The sequence below is a fragment of the Capricornis sumatraensis genome, chromosome 4 (genome assembly GCF_032405125.1).
Source record: "Capricornis sumatraensis isolate serow.1 chromosome 4, serow.2, whole genome shotgun sequence".
NCBI lineage: Eukaryota > Metazoa > Chordata > Mammalia > Artiodactyla > Bovidae > Capricornis > Capricornis sumatraensis.
In genome coordinates this window covers 102,698,085-102,716,635 of record NC_091072.1, presented here as the reverse complement: position 1 = coordinate 102,716,635, position 18,551 = coordinate 102,698,085, and the positions used below count along the sequence as shown (strand labels likewise).

At 38.1% G+C, this 18,551-nt stretch overlaps 1 pseudogene; it reads left to right on the top strand.

The window, feature by feature from the left end:
* Nucleotides 1-3,946: 3,946 nt before the first annotated feature.
* On the top strand, nt 3,947-4,875 carry LOC138078863 (olfactory receptor 6C2-like; annotated as a pseudogene).
* Nucleotides 4,876-18,551: the final 13,676 nt, after the last annotated feature.

The following is an 18,551-nucleotide window of genomic DNA, read 5'->3' as shown; positions in this document are numbered from 1 at the left end:
CTTTCACAATTTTATCTTTTAGGATTGAAATAATTCAACTGGAATTTCATCAGCTCCACTAGCTTTGCTTGTAGTGATGCTTCCTAAGGCCCACTGGACTTTGCATTCCAGGGTATCTGACTCTAGGTGAGTGATCACACCATCATGAATATCTGGGTCATGAAGATCTTTTTTGAATAGTTCTGTGTATTCTTACCACCTCTTCTTAATATCTTCTGCTTCTGTTAGGTCCATACTATTTATGTACTTTATTGTGCTCAACTTGGCATGAAATGTTCCTTTGGTATCTCTAATTTTCTTGAAAAGATCTCTAGTCTTTCCCATTCTATTGTTTTTCTCTATTTCTTTGCATTGATCACTGAGGAAGGCTTTCTTATCTCTCTTTTCTATTCTTTGCAACTCTGCATTCAGATGGGTATATCTTTCCTTTTCTCCTTTTCCTTTCACTTCTCTTCTTTTCTCAGCTATTTGTAAGGCTTCCTCAGACAACCATTTTGCCTTTTTGCATTTCTTTTTCTTGGAGATGGTCTTGATCACTGCCTCCTGTATGGTGTCACGAACCTCCATCCATAGTTCTTCAGGCACTCTATCAGATCTAATCCCTTGATTCTATTTGTCACTTTCACTGTATAATTGTAAGGGATTTGATCTAGGTAACACCTGAATGGTCTAGTGGTTTTCCCTACTTTCTTCAGTTTAAGTCTGAATTTGGCAATAAGGGAGCTCATGATCTGAGCCACAGTCAGCTCCTGGTCTTGTTTTTGCTGACTGTATAGTGCTTCCCCATTTTTGGCTGCAAAGAATATAATTAACTTGATTTTGATATTGACCATCTGGTGATGTCCCTGTGTGGAGTCTTCTCTTGTGTTGTTGGAAGAGGGTATTTGCATTGACCAGTGCATTCTCTTGGCAAAACTCTGTTAGCCTTTCTTTGTTTGTACCCCAAGGCCAAATTTGCCTTTTACCCCAGGTATCTCTTGACTTCCTACTTTTGTATTCCAATCCTCTATAATGAAGAGGACAGAAAAATATTCAACCTCACATTAAAAATAGTGCCATTACAGGTGGCTGTTTTCATTTCAAACATTTGTTTGAAAAATAAAATCATCAGAAATTAGATGCTTACCCTATAGTGTCAATCTTTTTAAAACTTTTATTATAAAATAAGTCATAACAGTTTGGGAAAAAAATATATTCTGAGAATTTAATAATATTCAATTATTGAAGAGCTGAGTAAGTTTTCACAATAGAGCACACATCATCTGGAAGATTAAGAGAAAAGATGAAAGGAAGGTAGGTGGGGTATAAATATATATGCATGTCTATCCCCTCTACATCACAATTCATTATAAATATTTTTAGTTGTTGAATGAGAGACTAAATTTCCTAAGGTTCTAACTTTCAATTAAACCATAATCCTCAGTTAGCAATTTTTCTATTAGAAACACTGGAGCTAAATAAACTTCAGTGAATAAGCACAATCAATTCTGCCTCAACCTCAGTAAGAAGAGAATGCACTACATTAAACAATAAAGTAAGTAACCTCCAATTAAAATAAATAAATTTATATTAAAAAAAGAATCAGTGGACAAAACAAACTAGGTTCACAAGGATAAATTAGTTTCTGTTAACTGATGTCACAAAATCTGAAGATTTGACACACTGATTGATATATTAAAAATGTTTTACTCCTTATGGTGCAACATCATGTAAGGTAGTTCTGCTACTGAAAGATGCAGAGGAAAGCAAAGGCAGTCATCCATCACTGGGTCAGCACAAGGTAACACATGTATTCAGTAAAATTAAGGCACAAATTCAGAAAAACTAGTGGACTGTGTAGCAGCGGGTGGAGGAGGTGATTAGCAGAGCTAATGCTGACCATAAGAATTAAGAACACAACATAAAAACAAGAGCTTCCTTGGTGGCTCAGACGGCAAAGAATCCTCCTGCAATGCAGGAGACCTGGGTTTGATCCCTATGTCAGGAAGATCCCCTGGAAAAGGAAATGGCAATCCACTCCAGTATTCTTGCCTGGAGAATCCCTTGGACAGAGGAGGCTGGTGGGCTACAGTCTGTGGACTCCCAAAGAGTTGGAAATGACTGAGCAACTAAGCACACAACCTAAAATGAGAAAACAAAAAATATTTTTGGAACAAAGACCTCAAATTTTGCTCTAGAGTCTCTCTTATACTAACAGTGTTATTTGAAAAGACCCAAAGTTTTAAGAAGAGATATGAAATCAAGGTTGAAATTTTGTGATTTATTTTTTGAATAGAGAGTTCTTGAGAGTAAAAAACAATATTATTAACCATAAAATTACACTTCCTCAACAGTTTAGTCACTTGGGAAAATCCTAAGCTCAGGATAGACATAAAATGTAAATATGTGTACAAATATAATCATATATGGGCTTCCCTGATAGCTCAATTGGTAATATGCCAGCAAATTTGGAAAACTCAGCAGTGGCCACAGGACTGGAAAAGTTCAGTTTTCATTCCAATCCCAACTAGAGCTAATGCTAAAGATTACTCAAACTACCACAAAATTGCACTCTTCTCACACTCTAGCAAAGTAATGCTCAAAATTCTCCAAGCCAGGCTTCAACAGTATATGAACCATGACATTCCAGATGTTCAAGCTGTATTTAGAAATAGCAGAGGAACCAGAGATCAAATATTCAAAATCCATTGGATCATCGAAAAAGCAAGAGAGTTCCAGAAAAACATCTGCTTTATTGACTATGCCAAAGTCTTTGACTGCATGGATCACCACACACTGTGGGAAATTCTTCAAGAAATGGGAATACCAGATACCAGATGCCTCTTGAGAAATCTGTATGCAGGTCAGGAAGCAACAGTTAGAACTGGACATGGAACAACAGACTTGTCCCAAATCTGGAAAGGAGTACATCAAGGCTGTATATTGTCACCTTGCTTATTTAACTTATATGAAAAGTACATGATGAGAAATGCTGGGCTGGATGAAGCATAAGCTGAATCAAGATTGCCAGGAGAAATATCAATAACCTCAGATATGCAGATGACATCCCCCTTTATGGTAGAAAGCAAAGAAGAACTAAAGAGCTTCTTGATGAAAGTGAAAGAGGAGAGTGAAAAAGTGGCTTAAAACTCAACATTCAGAAAACTAAGATCATGGCATCCGGTCCCATCACTTCATGGCAAACAGATGGGTAAAAAATGGAAACAGTGAGAGACTTTATTTTTGTGGGATCTAAAATCACTGCAGATGGTGATCACAGCCATGAAATTAAAAGACGCTTACTCCTTGGAGAAAAGTTATGACCAACTTAGACAGCATATTAAAAAGCAGAGACATTACTTTGTCAACAAAGGTCTGTCTAGTCAAGGCAATGGTTTTTCCAGTAGTCATGTATGGAGGTGAGAGTTGGACTATAAAGAAAGCTGAGCTCTGAAGAATTGATGCTTTTGAACTGTGGTGTTGGAGGAAACTCTTCAGAGTCCCTTGGCCTGCACGGATATCCAACCAGTCCATCCTAAAGGAAATCAGTACTGAATATTCATTGGAAGGACTGATGCTGAAGCTGAAACTCCAATACTTTGGCCACTGATGCAAAGAACTGACTCATTTTAAAAGACCCTGATGCTGGGAAAGATTGATGCACGAGGAGAAGGCAAGGACAGAGGATGAAATGGTCAGATAGCATCACTGACTCAGTGGACATTAGTTTAAGTAAACTCTGGGAGTTGATGGGACAGGGAGGCCTGGCGTGCTGTAGTCCATTGGGTCACAAAGAATCGGACACGACTGAGAGACTGACCTGATAATCATATATACATATATACATACATATATATATATATATAATCGTATATGATGAAGTAAAAAAGTTTGAATACATGAAATATTAAATCAGCAAATTTCTCTGAATATCACATACAGATTGGAGAGAAGTCAGGAGTCAGTGATGAGAAACAGTACAGTAACAACATTCATTCTGCTGGGACTGACTGACAACCTTAAGCTGCAGGTTCTGATTTTTATCTTTTTATTCCTCACCTACACACTGAGTTTAACTGGAAACCTCACCATCATCACACTCACATTTGTGGATTCCCATCTGAAAACACCAATGTACTTTTTCTTAAAAAATTTCTCCTTCTTGGAGATCTCCTTCACATCTTCTTGTATCCCCAGATACCTGTATAGCATAGCCACAGGTGACAGGGTCATTATCTATAATGCTTGTGTCATTCAAGTATTTTTTACTGATCTATGTGGAGTAACAGAATTTTTTCTGCTGGCTACCATGTCTTATGACCGCTATGTAGCCATCTGTAAACCCTTGCACTACGTGACCATCATGAGCAACAGAGTCTGCAGAATTCTCATCATCTCTTGCTGGATGGCTGGTTTGTGTGTATTAATCCCACCACTCAGCCTCGGTTTAAATCTAAAATTTTGTGACTCAAACAAGATTGATCATTTTGGCTGTGATGCATTTCCTTTAGTGAAAAATCTCATGCTCAGACACATGGTTGATGGAACAGACGGTTATAATCTGTGCTGTGCTGACCCTAAATATGACTCTTACTGGTGTATTTCTGTCATACGCTTGCATCATCAAGACAATATCTAAGTTTTCTTCTACTCAGCAAAAGAAAAAGGCCTTTTCAACCTGTTCTTCTCATATGATTGTGGCATGGCTCATGCATTTTCATTTACATGAATCCTATGGCAAAGGAAGAAGTGACCATTAATAAAGTGATTTCACTAATCATTTCATCTATTTCACCTACATTGAACCCATTTATTTATACTTTGAGAAACAATCAAGTTAAGAACGCCTTTAAGGACTCAATCAAAAGAATTGCCTTGTTCCTAAGTAAAAAATAATATTTTTAGATATTATCTTAAAAATAAGAATAAATATCAAAAAATCTTTTATATCTGAAGATTTTAAGCTTTTTAATGTTGAAGTTTGAATCTTTATGAATATTCTTAAGTTTCTTTCTAATAATATATACTTGTCATGTTAATTTTCTGAACACTTCTTAAATACAGCTTCCATTAAACTTGCTCTAGCTGTTTGTACTCTCATTATTGAAATCAATATATGATAGTGTGCATGTCAAATTCTTTAAAATTTTTCTTTTGGAAAGAAATTAACTTCATAATATTATTTATCATATAATAAAATTCACTGCAAGAGAAAGTATAGGATGCAAAAATTTGAACTCTTCTCAAATATGTACAATAATAATATCTAAGCACATGTAATGAATGATTTATGTAAATATTTTAAATGAATAAATAACCACATAATTCAAAATACATGAAAAAAGCTATCAGCATTACTTTATACTGAGAAAATAGAGGAAAATACATAATACTATTAGGAAAAAGAGAAATACTAGACAAAATTAAGCAAATATTCTTTTGAATCCACATCTATACAATCAAAGTAAAGTTGTACATAGAAGATTTCATAAATAATAATTCAAAGAAAAGAAGAGAAATAATTTATAAAAGGACATGGTTGCACAGGAGAGTACAGACAGGGTTATGGGAGCACTGTTTTACACATTACTTGAGTTGGAACAACAGAATGGTTCCAAATGAGATAAGGAGTACCTCAAGGCTGTATATTGTCACCCTGCTTATTTAACTTATATACAGAGTACATCATAAGAAATGCTGGGATGGATGAAGTACAAACTGGAATCAAGATTGCCAGGCTGCTGTTGCTGCTAAGTCACTTCAGGCATGTCTGACTCCAGGCGACCCCATAGATGGCAGCCCACCAGGTTCCCCTGTCCCTGGGGTTCTCCAGGCAAAACACTGGAGTGTGTTACCATTTTCTTCTCCAACATGAAAGTGAAAAGTGAGAGTGAAGTTGCTCAGTCATGTCCGACTCTTAGCAACCCCATGGACTGCAGTCCACCAGGCTCCTCCATCTATGGGATTTTCCAGGCAAGAGTACTGGAGTGGGGTGCCATTACCTTCTCTGAGATTTCCAGGAGAAATATCAATAACCTCAGATATGCAGATGACACCACCCTTATGGCAGAAAGTGAAGAAGAACTAAAGAACCTCTTGATGAAAGTGAAAGAGGAGAGTGAAAAAGTTGGCATAAAGCTCACCATTCAGAAAATGAAGATCATGGCATCTGGTCCCATCACTTCATGGCAAATAGATGGGGAAACAGTGGAAACAGTGTCAGACTTTATTTTGGGGGCTCCAAAATCACTGGAGATGGTGACTGCAGCCATGAAATTAAAAGACGCTTACTCATTGGAAGAAAACTTATGACCAACCTAGATAGCATATTCAAAAGCAGAGACATTACTTTGTCGACTAAGGTCTGTCTAGTCAAGGCTATAGTTTTTCCTGTGGTCATGTATGGATGTGAGAGTTGGACTGTGAAGAAAGCTGAGCACCGAAGAATTGATGCTTTTGAACTGTGGTGTTGGAGAAGACTCTTGAGAGTCACTGGGACTGCAAGGAGATCCAACTAATCCATTCTGAAGGAGATCAGCCCTGGGATTTCTTTGGAAGGAATGATGCTAAAGCTGAAACTCCAGTACTTTGACCACCTCATGCGAAGAGTTGACTCATTGGAAAAGACCCTGATGCTGAAAGGTATATGGGGCAGGAGGAGAAGGGACGGCAGAGGATGAGATGGCTGGATGGCATCATCGACTCGATAGACGTGTCTGAGTGAACTCCGGGAGCTGGTGATGGACAGGGAGTCCTGGCGTGCTGCGATTCATGGGGTGGCAAAGAGTCGGACACGACTGAGCAACTGAACTGAACCGAATGTTATTGAGACTGGGGGTTCACTGTGGCTCAGATCATGAACTCCTTATTGCCAAATTCAGATATAACTTGAAGAAAGTGGGGAAAACAACTAGACCATTCAGGTATGACCTAAATCAAATTGCTTATGATTATACAGTGGAAGTGAAAGGGACTAGATCTCATAGACAGAATGGCTGATTAACTATGGACAGAGGATCATGACATTGTACAGGACATAGGGAGCAAGACCATCCCCAAGAAAAAGAAAGGCAAAAAACAAAATGGCTGTCTGAAGAGGTCTTACCAACAGCTGTGAAAAGAAGAGAAGTGAAAAGCAGAGGGAAAAAGGAAAGATAAACCTACTTGAAGGCAGAGTTCCAAAGAACAGCAAGGAGAGATAAGAAACTCTTCCCCCCCCAAAAAAAAAATCCTTCCTCAGGGATCAATGCAAAGAAATAGAGGAAAACGATAGAATGAGAAAGACTAGATATCTCTTTAAGAAAATTAGAGATATCAAGGTAACATTTCAAGCAACGATGGGTTCAATAAAGGACAGAAATGGTATAGACAGATGATATTAAGAAGAGGTGGCAAGAATACACAGAACTGTACAAAAAAGATCTTCATGACCCAGATAATCACGATGATGTGATCACTCACCTGGAGTCAGACATCCTGGAATATGAAGTCAAGTGTGCCTTAGAAAGCATCACTACAAACAAACCTAGTGGAGCTGATGGAATTCCAGTACAGCTCTTTCAAATCCTAAAAGATGATGCTGTGGCAGTGTTGCACTCAATATGTCAGCAAATTTGGAAAACTCAGCAGGGCGACAGGACTGGAAAAGATCAGCCTTCGTTCCAGTCCCAAAGAAAGTCAATGCCAAAGAATACTCAAACTATCACACAATTGAACTCATCTCACACGCTAGTAAAGTAATGCTCAAAATTCTCCAAGCCAGGCTTCAGCAATACGTGAACTGTGAACTTCCAGCTTTTCAAGCTGGTTTTAGAAAAGGCAGAGGAACCAGAGATCAAATTGCCAACATCCGCTGGATCATGGAAAAAGCAAGAGAGTTCCAGAAAAACATCTATTTCTGCTTTATTGACTATGCCAAAGCCTTTGACAGTGTGGATCACAATAAACTGTGGAAAATTCTAAAAGAGATGGGAATACCAGACCACCTGACCTGCCTCTTGAGCCACCTGTATGCAGGTCAGGAAGCAACAGTTAGAACTGGACATGGAACAACACACTGGTTCCAGATAGGACAAGGAGTATGTCAAGGCTGCATATTGTCACCCTGCTTATTTAACTTATATGCAGAGTACATCATGAGAAATGCTGGACTGGATGAAGCACAAGCTGGAATGAAGATTGCTGGGAGAAATATCAATAACCTCAGATATTCAGATGACACAACCTTTTTGGCAGAAAGTGAAGAAGAACTAAAGATCTTCTTGATGAAAGTGAAAGAGGAAAGTGAAAAAGTTGGCATAAAGCTCAACATTCAGATAACTAAGATCATGGCATCTGGTCCCATCACTTCATGACAAATAGATAGGGAAACAGTGGAAACAGTGTCAGACTTTATGTTTTTGGGCTCCAAAATCACTGCAGATGGTGATTGCAGCCATGAAATTAAAAGGTGCTTATTCCTTGGAAGGAAAGTTATGACCAACCTAGATAGCATATTCAAAAGCAGAGACATGACTTTGCCAACAAATGTCCGTCTAGTCAAGGCTATGGTTTTACCAGTAGTCATGTATGGATGTGAGAGTTGGACTATAAAGAAAGCTGAGCACCAAGGATTTGATGCTTTTGAACTGTGGTGTTGGAGAAGACTCTTGAGAGTCCTTTGGACCTCAAGGAGAACCAACCAGTCCATCCTAAAGGAGATAAGTCCAGGTGCTCATTGATAGGACTGATGTTGAAGCTCCAATAGTTTGGCCACCTCATGAGAAGAGCTGAGTCATTTGAAAAGATCCTGATGCTGGGATAGATTGAGGGCAGGAGAATAAGGGGAAAACAGAGGATGAGATGGTTGGATGGCATCACCAACTTGAGGGACATGAGTTTGGGCAAACTCCGGAAGTTGGTGATGGATCGGGAGACCTGGTGTGCTGCAGTTTATGGAGTCTCAAATAGTTAGACACGACTGTGCTACTGAACTGAACTGAACTGAATGTTATTGACCATTTTGTGTGTGATGCAGATTTCATGCTTAAAGATGAGATCTCTTAAAGAGCTCATGCTCAGAAACATGACTCATAGAGCAAAGGAACATAGTCTGTGCAGCATTGACCTTTATCATGACCCTTGCGTGTGTCTTTCTATCCTATATATACATCATCAAGACAATTTTACAATTTTCTCTCTCCAACAAAGGAAAAAGGCAATTTCTACATATTCTTCCCACTTGATTTTGATTTCCATCATCTTTGGAAGCTGTATTTCATCTATGTTAAACCTTCAGCAAAGGAATCAATAGCTATTAATGAGTGTGCCAGTACTTACTGCTTTCAATGCTCCTTTCATGAACCCCTTCATTTACACCTTGAGAAATAAGCAAGTTAAACAGCCTTTGATGATGCTATCAAAAGATTTGCATTGTTCTTAATAAAGTAAGGGAATTTTCTAAAGTGGAAGAATCAAATTTTCATGAATAGATCAGACATCCTCAACCTCTGTCTTTAAGCATTTAAGGCTTTCCTACATAGTGAGCAAGCTTTATAGGGATTACATGTATCAGTGAGAAAACAGAGTAATACAGTGCCATGGAACAAAAGAATCATTTTGCAATTTACCAAGTCTTGATAAAACCACTGACAGAAAAAATGACTTCATCTTAATATTATAGATTTACTAATTGTGCTTTTTGCCTATTCCCACCTCAGCATTTGAGGCCTTTTTTACTCCATGGACCATTCTGTTGTGGTTGTTGTTATTCAGTCGTGTCAGACTCTTTGCAACCCCACAGACTGCAGTATGTCAGGCTTCTCTGATCTTTGCCATCTCCCAGACTTTGCCGAAATTCATGTCTATTTAGTTGGTGATTCCATCCAACCATCTCAACCTCTGCCACGTTCTTCTTTTGCTTTCAATCTTTCCCATCATCAGGGTCTTTTCCAATGAACTGGCTTTTTGCATGTGCTGGCCAAAGTATTGGAGCTTCAGTTTTAGCATCAGTCCTTCCAAAGAAGCACCATTCTAGGTTATTCCATCCTTGACTTTAAACAATTAACCCAAGAGAAGGATGGTTTAGGGGAAATGAGTTTAACATTAAAATTAAATCTAAATCATGAACTGATAATACTGTTTCTTTACATGTCCATTTTCATATCATGATGACAATGATTACAGCAGCTAACAATTAGAAAATTACTAGACACCTATTACATTTTAATTTATGGAAAACACATTTAAAAGGCGTTTTGTCTTCCCAGGTAAGTAAATTAAAGCCCAGCAGAGTTACACTGCTCAGTTCAGTTCAGTTCAGTCAAACAGTCATGTCCAACTCTTTGCGACGCCATGAATAGCAACATGCCAGGACTCCCTGTCCAACACCAACTCCCGGAGTTCACTCAAGCTCACATCCATAGAGTCAATGATGACATCCAGCCATCTCATCCTCTGTCGTCCCCTTCTCCTCCTGCTCCCAATCCCTTCCAGGACCAGGGTCTTTTCCAATGAATCAGCTCTTCACATGAGGGGGCCAAAGTACTGGAGTTTCAGCTTTAGCATCATTCCTTCCAAAGAACACCCAGGGCTGACCTCCTTTAGAATGGACTGGCTGGATCTCCTTGCAGTCCAAGAGACTCTCAAGAGTCTTTTCCAATACCACAGTTCAAAAGCATCAGTTCTTTGGCATTCAGCTTTCTTCACAGTCCAACTCTCAAATCCATACATGACCACAGGAAAAACCATAGCCTTGACTAGATGGACCTTTGTTGGCGAAGTAATGACTCTGCTTTTCAATATGCTATCTAGGTTGGTCATAACTTTTCTTCCAAGGAGTAAACGTGTTTTAATTTCATGGCTGCAGTCACCATCTGCAGTGATTTTGGAGCCCAGAAAAATAAAGTCTGTTTCCCTATCTATTTGCCATGAAGTGATGGGACCAGATGCCATGATCTTCGTTTTCTGAATGTTGAGCTTTAAGCCAACTTTTTCACTCTCCTCTGTCACTTTCATCAGGAGGCTTTTTAGTTCCACTTCACTTTCTGCCATAAGGGTGGTGTCATCTGCATTTCTGAGGTTATTGATATTTCTCTTGGCTATCTTGATTCCAGCTTGTGCTTCTTCCAGCCCTGAATTTCTCATGATGTACTCTGGATATAAATTAAATAAACAGGGTGACAATATACAGCCTTGACATACTCCTTTTCCTATCTGGAACCAGTCTGTTGTTCCATGTCCAGTTCTATCTGTTGCTTCCTGACCTGCATACAGGTGGCTCAAAAGGCAGGTCAGGTGGTCTGGTATTCCCATCTCTTTTAGAATTTTCCACAGTTTATTGTGATCCACATTGTCAAAAGCTTTGGCATAGTCAATAAAGCAGAAATAGATGTCTTTCTGAAACTCTCTTGCTTTTTCCATGATCCAGCGGATGTTGGCAATTTGATCTCTGGTTCCTCTGCCTTTTCTAAAACCAGCTTGAACATCAGGAAGTTCACGGTTCACATATTGCTGAAGCCTGGCTTGGAGATTTTTGAGCATTACTTTACTAGCATGTGAGTTGAGTGCAATTGTGTGGTAGTTTGAGCATTCTATGGCATTGCCTTTCTTTGGAATTGGAATGAAAACTGACCTTTTCCAGTCCTGTGGCCACTGCTGAGTTTTCCAAATTGTTAGTAAGAGGTAATTTCCTGGTGCAAATCCATTTATATCTGACTCCAATGCTAGCGTTTGTTACAGTGTGTGATGCCCTATGATGCCCATTTTAATGTTAAAATGTCCTTAATGGACACTTTAGGAAACTTACAAATACCAAGTGAAGGTATTAATTTGTGAAAACTGAAAAACTTTTCGTGATTTTAAGGGAAAAATTATTTAAAATATAGCATTCCATCTTAATATAAGCATTTACAATTTATAAAGATTTGAAAACATTTGTTATATTAGAAAATAGTTTGTATTTATATAATATTTACAAAAAACAGATATACTTTAACATGAAACAATGAAGAGCAGGAAGTTCTGGACAAAAAGTAAGGTCAATAGCATATGAACACTCTCCCTAAGAAGGTAGATAAAAGTTAAATTATTTATGAATTGGTATATAGAACTGAATTTATGAGTATAGCAATTGTGACTTTTCAGGAAAGGTCTAATGAAACCAGGGCAATGGGCTCAAAAATGCCACTATGATATGACCAATGACTTTGAACAAATGCAGGAATCCACATCAAAAATTGGGCCACCTTGAGCACTAGATGTCCCTTCAATCAGGTCTTACTTATATACTCTGTCCTAATTAGGATCCTTTGACCAATATATAAGATATTGATTCTGAGGGTACAGGCTCATTCTAACATTTTTCTTTTCACCAAATTGTATGAGCTTGAATCTATTCAAGACCATTAACTTTGGCTTTCACACACCAAGGTATTTATTCTAAATAAATTTTTCAGCTTCTCACATAATTCTTTGCAGAAACTCCTACATTATAACTTTTGTAATTATTATTCATTCCATGATTGCAGTACCTGTTCTATTTTAAAGAGTTTAATTATTTAGAAATCAAATTATTAAATAACTGAATTTGCATTGATCACTCTGTTTTGAGTAGGACAATGAAATAACTGAAAGCTTCCTAAAGATAGAGTGAATAGAGAAGAAGCAACACTGAAATACCCTGAGCAAGAAAGAAAGTTAATACCATATAATAGAAAACTCAGCCACCCTAAGTGGAAAAAAATAAGGGAACTCAAAGACTATGGTATGCAGCAAAAGCAGACCTAAGAGTTAAGTTTATAGCAATACAATCCTACCTCAAGAAACAAGAAAAACATTGAATAGACAACCTAACTTTATATCTAACATTGATACACAGAAATCCTTACATTTCTATATACTAACAGTGAAAAGTCATAAAGAGAAATTAAGGAATCAATCCCATTCTTGATTGCAACAAAAACAATTAAATATCTTGGAATAAACTTACCTAAGGAGAAAAAAGAACTATGCACAGAAAATCAGAAGACACTGATGAAAGAAATCAAAGATGATATAAACAGATGGAGAGATATTCCATGTTCCTAGGTAGAAAGAATCAATAATGTGAAAATGAATATACTATCAAATGCAATCTACAGATTTAATGTGATCCCTATCAAATTACTGAAAAGTTGTTGCAGAACCATGAAATAGGCAGGGATTCTTGGCCTTTGGGAGAAAAAAATTCACTCTGGGGCCAGAGACGAGACCTGATCACTCAGAGCTTTTGTGTAATAAAGTTTTATTAAAGTATAAAAGGAATAGAGAAAGCTTCTGACAAAGACATCAGAAGGGGACAGAAAGAGTGCCGCTTTGGCAGTGTTAGCAATGGAGTTATATACTTTTTAATTAGTTATTACAGTGACTCAAAAGAATGTCTGGAGGTTGTAAAGACTGTACTAGACCCACTCCCATAATTTACATTTTAAGATAACAGGATTAGCCAGAAAGTTTTTTCCAGAAACTGTCCTCAAGCAGGATACTTTATTGTTATATAATCCTAAGGAATGTAGAGGGGAAAAAAGTTTGTCCTTCCCTTCTCCTTGAGGATTCCAGATCCCTATCTCCTCCTGGAGAACCCCAGAACCCTCTCTCCATGGGGACCTCCAGACTTTTTATCAACCTGCCTAGCAATTGACTCTTTCATTACTAATGGCATTTTTTTCACAGAACTAGAACGAAAAAATTCACAATTCATATGGAAATACAAAAGACCTCAAATAGCCAAAGCAGTCTTGAGAAAGAAAAATGGAGCTGGAGAAATCAACCTTCCTGTGTTCAGATTATACTACAAAGCTACAGTCATCAAGACTGCATGGTACTGGCACAAAACAGAAATATAGACTAATGGAACAAGATAGAAAGCCCAGAAATAAACCCATGAACCTATGGTACCTTATTTTTGACAAAGAAGGCAAGAATAGGCAATGGGACAAAGACAGCCTCTTCAATAAATGGTGTTGGGAAAACTGGACAGCTACATGTAAAAGAATGAAATTAGAAAACTTCCTAACACCATACACAAAGATAAATTCAAAATGGATTAAAGACCTAAATGTAAGACGAGAAACTATAAAACTTTAGAGGAAAACATAGGCAACACACTCGATGACATAAATCAAAGCAAGGTCCTCTGTGGCTCACCTCCTAGAATAATGGAAATAAAAACAGAAGTAAACAAATGGGACCTGATTAAACTTAAAAACTTTTTCACAGCAAAGGAAACTATAAACAAAGAGAAAGGACAACCCTTGGGGAGAAAATAATAGCAAATGAAACAACTGACAATGGATTAATTTCCAAAATATACAAGCAGCTCATACAACTCAATGCCAGAAAAACAAACAATCCAATCAAAACGTGGGAAAAAGACCTAAACAGACATTTTCCCAAAGAAGACATACAGATGGTAAACAAACACATCAAAAGATGCTCAACATCACTCATCATTCAGTTCAGTTCAGCTCAGTCACTCAGTCATGTCTGACTGTTTGCGACCCCATGAATCACAGCCCACAAGGCCTCCCTGTCCAACACCAACTCCTGGAGTTCACTCAAACTCATGTCCATCAAGTTAGTGATGCCATCCAGCCATCTCATCCTCTGTTGTCCCCTTCTCCTCTGGCCCCCAATCCCTTCCAGCATCAGGGTCTTTTCCAATGAGTCAACTCTTCGCATGAGGTGGTCAAAGTACTGGAGTTTCAGCTTTAGCATCAGTCCTTCCAGTGAACACCCAGGACTTATCTCGTTTAGAATGGACTGGTTGGATCTCCTTGCAGTCCAGGGGACTATCAAGAGTCCTCTCCAACACCACAGTTCAAAAGCATCAATTCTTCAGCGCTCAGCTTTCTTCACAGTCCAACTCTCATCCATACGTGACCACTGGAAAAACCATAGTCTTGACTAGACCGATCTTTGTTGGCAAAGTAATATCTCTGCTTTTTAATATACTATCTAGATTGGTCATAACTTTCCTTCCAAGGAGTAAGCGTCTTTTAATATCATGGCTGCAATAACTACCTGCAATGATTTTGGAGCCCAAAAAATAAAGTCTGACACTGTTTCCACTGTTTGCCCATCTATTTCCCATGAAGTGATGGGACCAGATGCCATGAATCTGTTTTCTGAATGTTGAGCTTTAAGCCAACTTTTTCACTCTCCTGTATCACTTTCATCAAGAGGCTTTTTAGTTCCTCTTCACTTTCTGCCATAAGGGTGGTGTCATCTGCATATCTGAGGTTATTGATATTTCTCCCGGCAATCTTGATTCCAGCTTGTGTGTCTTCCAGTCCAGCGTTTCTCATGATGTACTCTGCATATAAGTTAAAATAGCTGGTCAGAATCGCCATCTCAAAAAGTCTGCAATCAATAAATGCTGGAGAGGGTGTGGAGTAAAGAGAACACTCTTGCACTGTTGGTGGGAATGTACATTGATACATCTACTGTGGAAGACAGTATGGAGATTCCTTAAAGAACTAGGAATAAAACCACTATAAGACCCAGCAATCCCACTCCTAGGCATATACCCTGAAGAAACCAGGTTTGAAAAAGACCTGCATCCCATTGTTCATTACAGCACTACTTACAATAGCTAAGAACATGGAAACAACCTAGATGTCCATCAAAAGATGAATAGATGAAGAAGTTGTGGTACATATACACAATGGAATATTACTCAGTCATAAAAAGGAATCCATCTGAGTCAGTTCTGATGAGTGAGATGAGTCAGAGAGTTATACAGAGTGAAGTGAGTCAGAAAAAGAAATATAAATATTGTATTCTAATGCACATATACAGAATATAGAAAATAGGTACTGAATAACTTATTTAAAGGGCAGCAAGACTTCCCTGGTGGCTCAGATGGTAAAGAGTCTGCCTATAATTCAGGATACCTGGGTTCAATCCCTGGGTTGGGAAGATCTCCTGGAGAAGGAAATGGCAACCCACTCCAGTATTCTTGCCTGGAAAATCCCATGGATAGAGGAGCTTGGTAGGCTACAAACCATGGGGTTGTAAAGAGTCAGACACGACTGAGTGACTTTACAGAAAAAAAAAAAAAATTGGAGAAACAGACATAGAGAATAGACTTATGGACATGGGATGAGGGGATGAGAGGTTGAAATGTATGGAAAGAGTAACATGGAAACTTACATTACCATATGTAAAATAGATAGCCAACAGGAATTTGCTGTACGGCTCAGGAAACTCAAACAGGGGATCTGTATCTACCTAGAGAGCTGTGATCAGAAGGGATTTGGGAAGGATGTTCAAAAAGGAGGGGACATATGTATACCTATGGCTGAATCATGTTGAAGTTTGCTATAAAGCAATTATCCTTTGATAAAAAAATAAATTTTAAAAAATGGCAATGAATTGGAAACACAAACTATTTCAGGTGGAAATAAAAAATTTCTATATATAAAAAGCAAAAAAAAATATTAAAAATAGAACTGCCATATGATTCAGCAATTCTACTTCTGAGAATTTATCCAGATAAAACAAAAACATGAACTTGAAAAGATACATGCACCTCCACATTCACTGCAGGATTATTTACAATAGCCAAGACATGGAAACAATCTAAATGTCCATTAAAGGAGGAATAGGTAAAGAAAATGTAACATAATCCTATTCCATCATAAAAAAAGAAACAAAATCTTGTCATTTGTAACAACGTGGATGGACTTGAAGGCATTATGCTAAGTAAAATAAATGAGACATAGAAAGAGAAATATATGATCTCACATATACAACTCTTAAAAAAATAAAAATAAAATAAAACAACCAAGGTAATAGATACAGAGAACAAACTGGTGATTGCCAGTGGTGATGGGTGGAGGTGGGCAAAATGGGTGAAGGTGGTGAAAGGTACAAACTTCCAGTTATAAAATTAAAAAGTCACGAAGATGTAAAAAAATTTAAAAAAAAAAAAAAGGGAGTCTTTCTAAGGCTAATTTTAGTACTTGGCTTCTGACATCTCCTATTCTCCCTCTACTAAGGAATCCACTAAAATGACCCAACAGATACATTTTTTTTTTTTTACTTTACAATATTGTATTGATTTTGCCACACATCAACATGAATCTGCCAAGGGTGTACATGTGTTCCCAATCCCGAACCCCTCTCCCACACCACCCCCTACACCATCCCTCTGGGTCATCCCAGTGCACCAGCCCCAAGATTCCTGCACCCTGCATTGAACCTAGACTTGCTACAAGGATTTATTGTAGAGTACAGTGAATTATAGATCATATACTGTAATAAACTATGACAGGCAAATTTGGCCTTGGAGTACAGAATGAAGCAGGGCAGAGGCTAATAGAGTTCTGCCAAGAAAATGCACTGGTCATAGCAAACACCCTCTTCCAACAACACAAGAGAAGACTACACATGGACATGACCAGATGGTTAACACTGAAATCAGATTGAGTATATTCTCTGCAGCCATAATGGAGAAGATCTATAAAGTCAGTGAAAACAAGACTGGGATCTGACTGTGGCTCAGATCATGAACTACTTATTGCCAAATTCAAAGTGAACTTGAAGAAAGTGGGGAAAACCGTTAGACCATTCAGGTATGACCTAAATCAAATCCCTGATAACTATACAGTGGAAGTGAGAAATAGATTTAAGGGACTAGATCTGATAGACAGAGTGTCTGATGTACTATGGACGGAGGTTCCTGACATTGTACAGGACACTTGAATCAAGGCCATCCTCAAGAAAAAGAAATGCAATAAAGCAAAATGGCTGTCTGAGGAGGCTTAACAAACAGCTATGAAAAGAAGAGAACCAAAAAGCAAAAGAGAAAAAGAAAGATATACTCATTTGAATGCAGAATTTCAAAGGATAGGAAGGAGAGATAAGAAAGCCTTCTTCAGCGATCAGTGCAAAAAAATAGAGGAAAACAATAGAATGGGAAAGACTAGAGATCTCTTCAAGAAAATTAGAGATACCAAGGGAACATTTAATGCAAATGTGGGCTCAATAAAGGACAGAAATAGTAGGGACCTAACAGAAGAAGATGATATTAAGAAGAGGTGGCAAGAATACACAGAATAACTGTTAAAAAAAAAAAAAAAAAAAAAAAAAGGTCTCCACGACCCAGACAATCACGATGGTGTGATCACTCACCTAGAGCCAGACATCCTGGAATGTGAAGTCAAGTGGGCCGTAGGAAGCATCACTACAAACAAAGCTAGTGGAGTGATGGAATTCCAGTTGAGCTATTTCAAATCCTGAAAGATGATGTTATGAAAGTGCTACATTCAATATGTCAGCAAATTGGAAAACTCAGTGGTGACCACAGGACTGGAAAATGTCAGACTTCATTTCAGTTCCAAAGAAAGGCAAGGGCAAAGAGTGCTCAAGCTAGCACACAGTTGCACTCATCTCAATGCTGGTAAAGTAATGCTCAAAATTCTCCAAGCCAGGCTTCAGCAATATGTGAACTGTGAACTTCAGATGTTGAAGCTGGTTTTAGAAAAGGCAGAGGAACCAGAGATCAAATTGCCAACATCTGCTGGATAATGGAAAAAGCAAGAGAGTTCCAG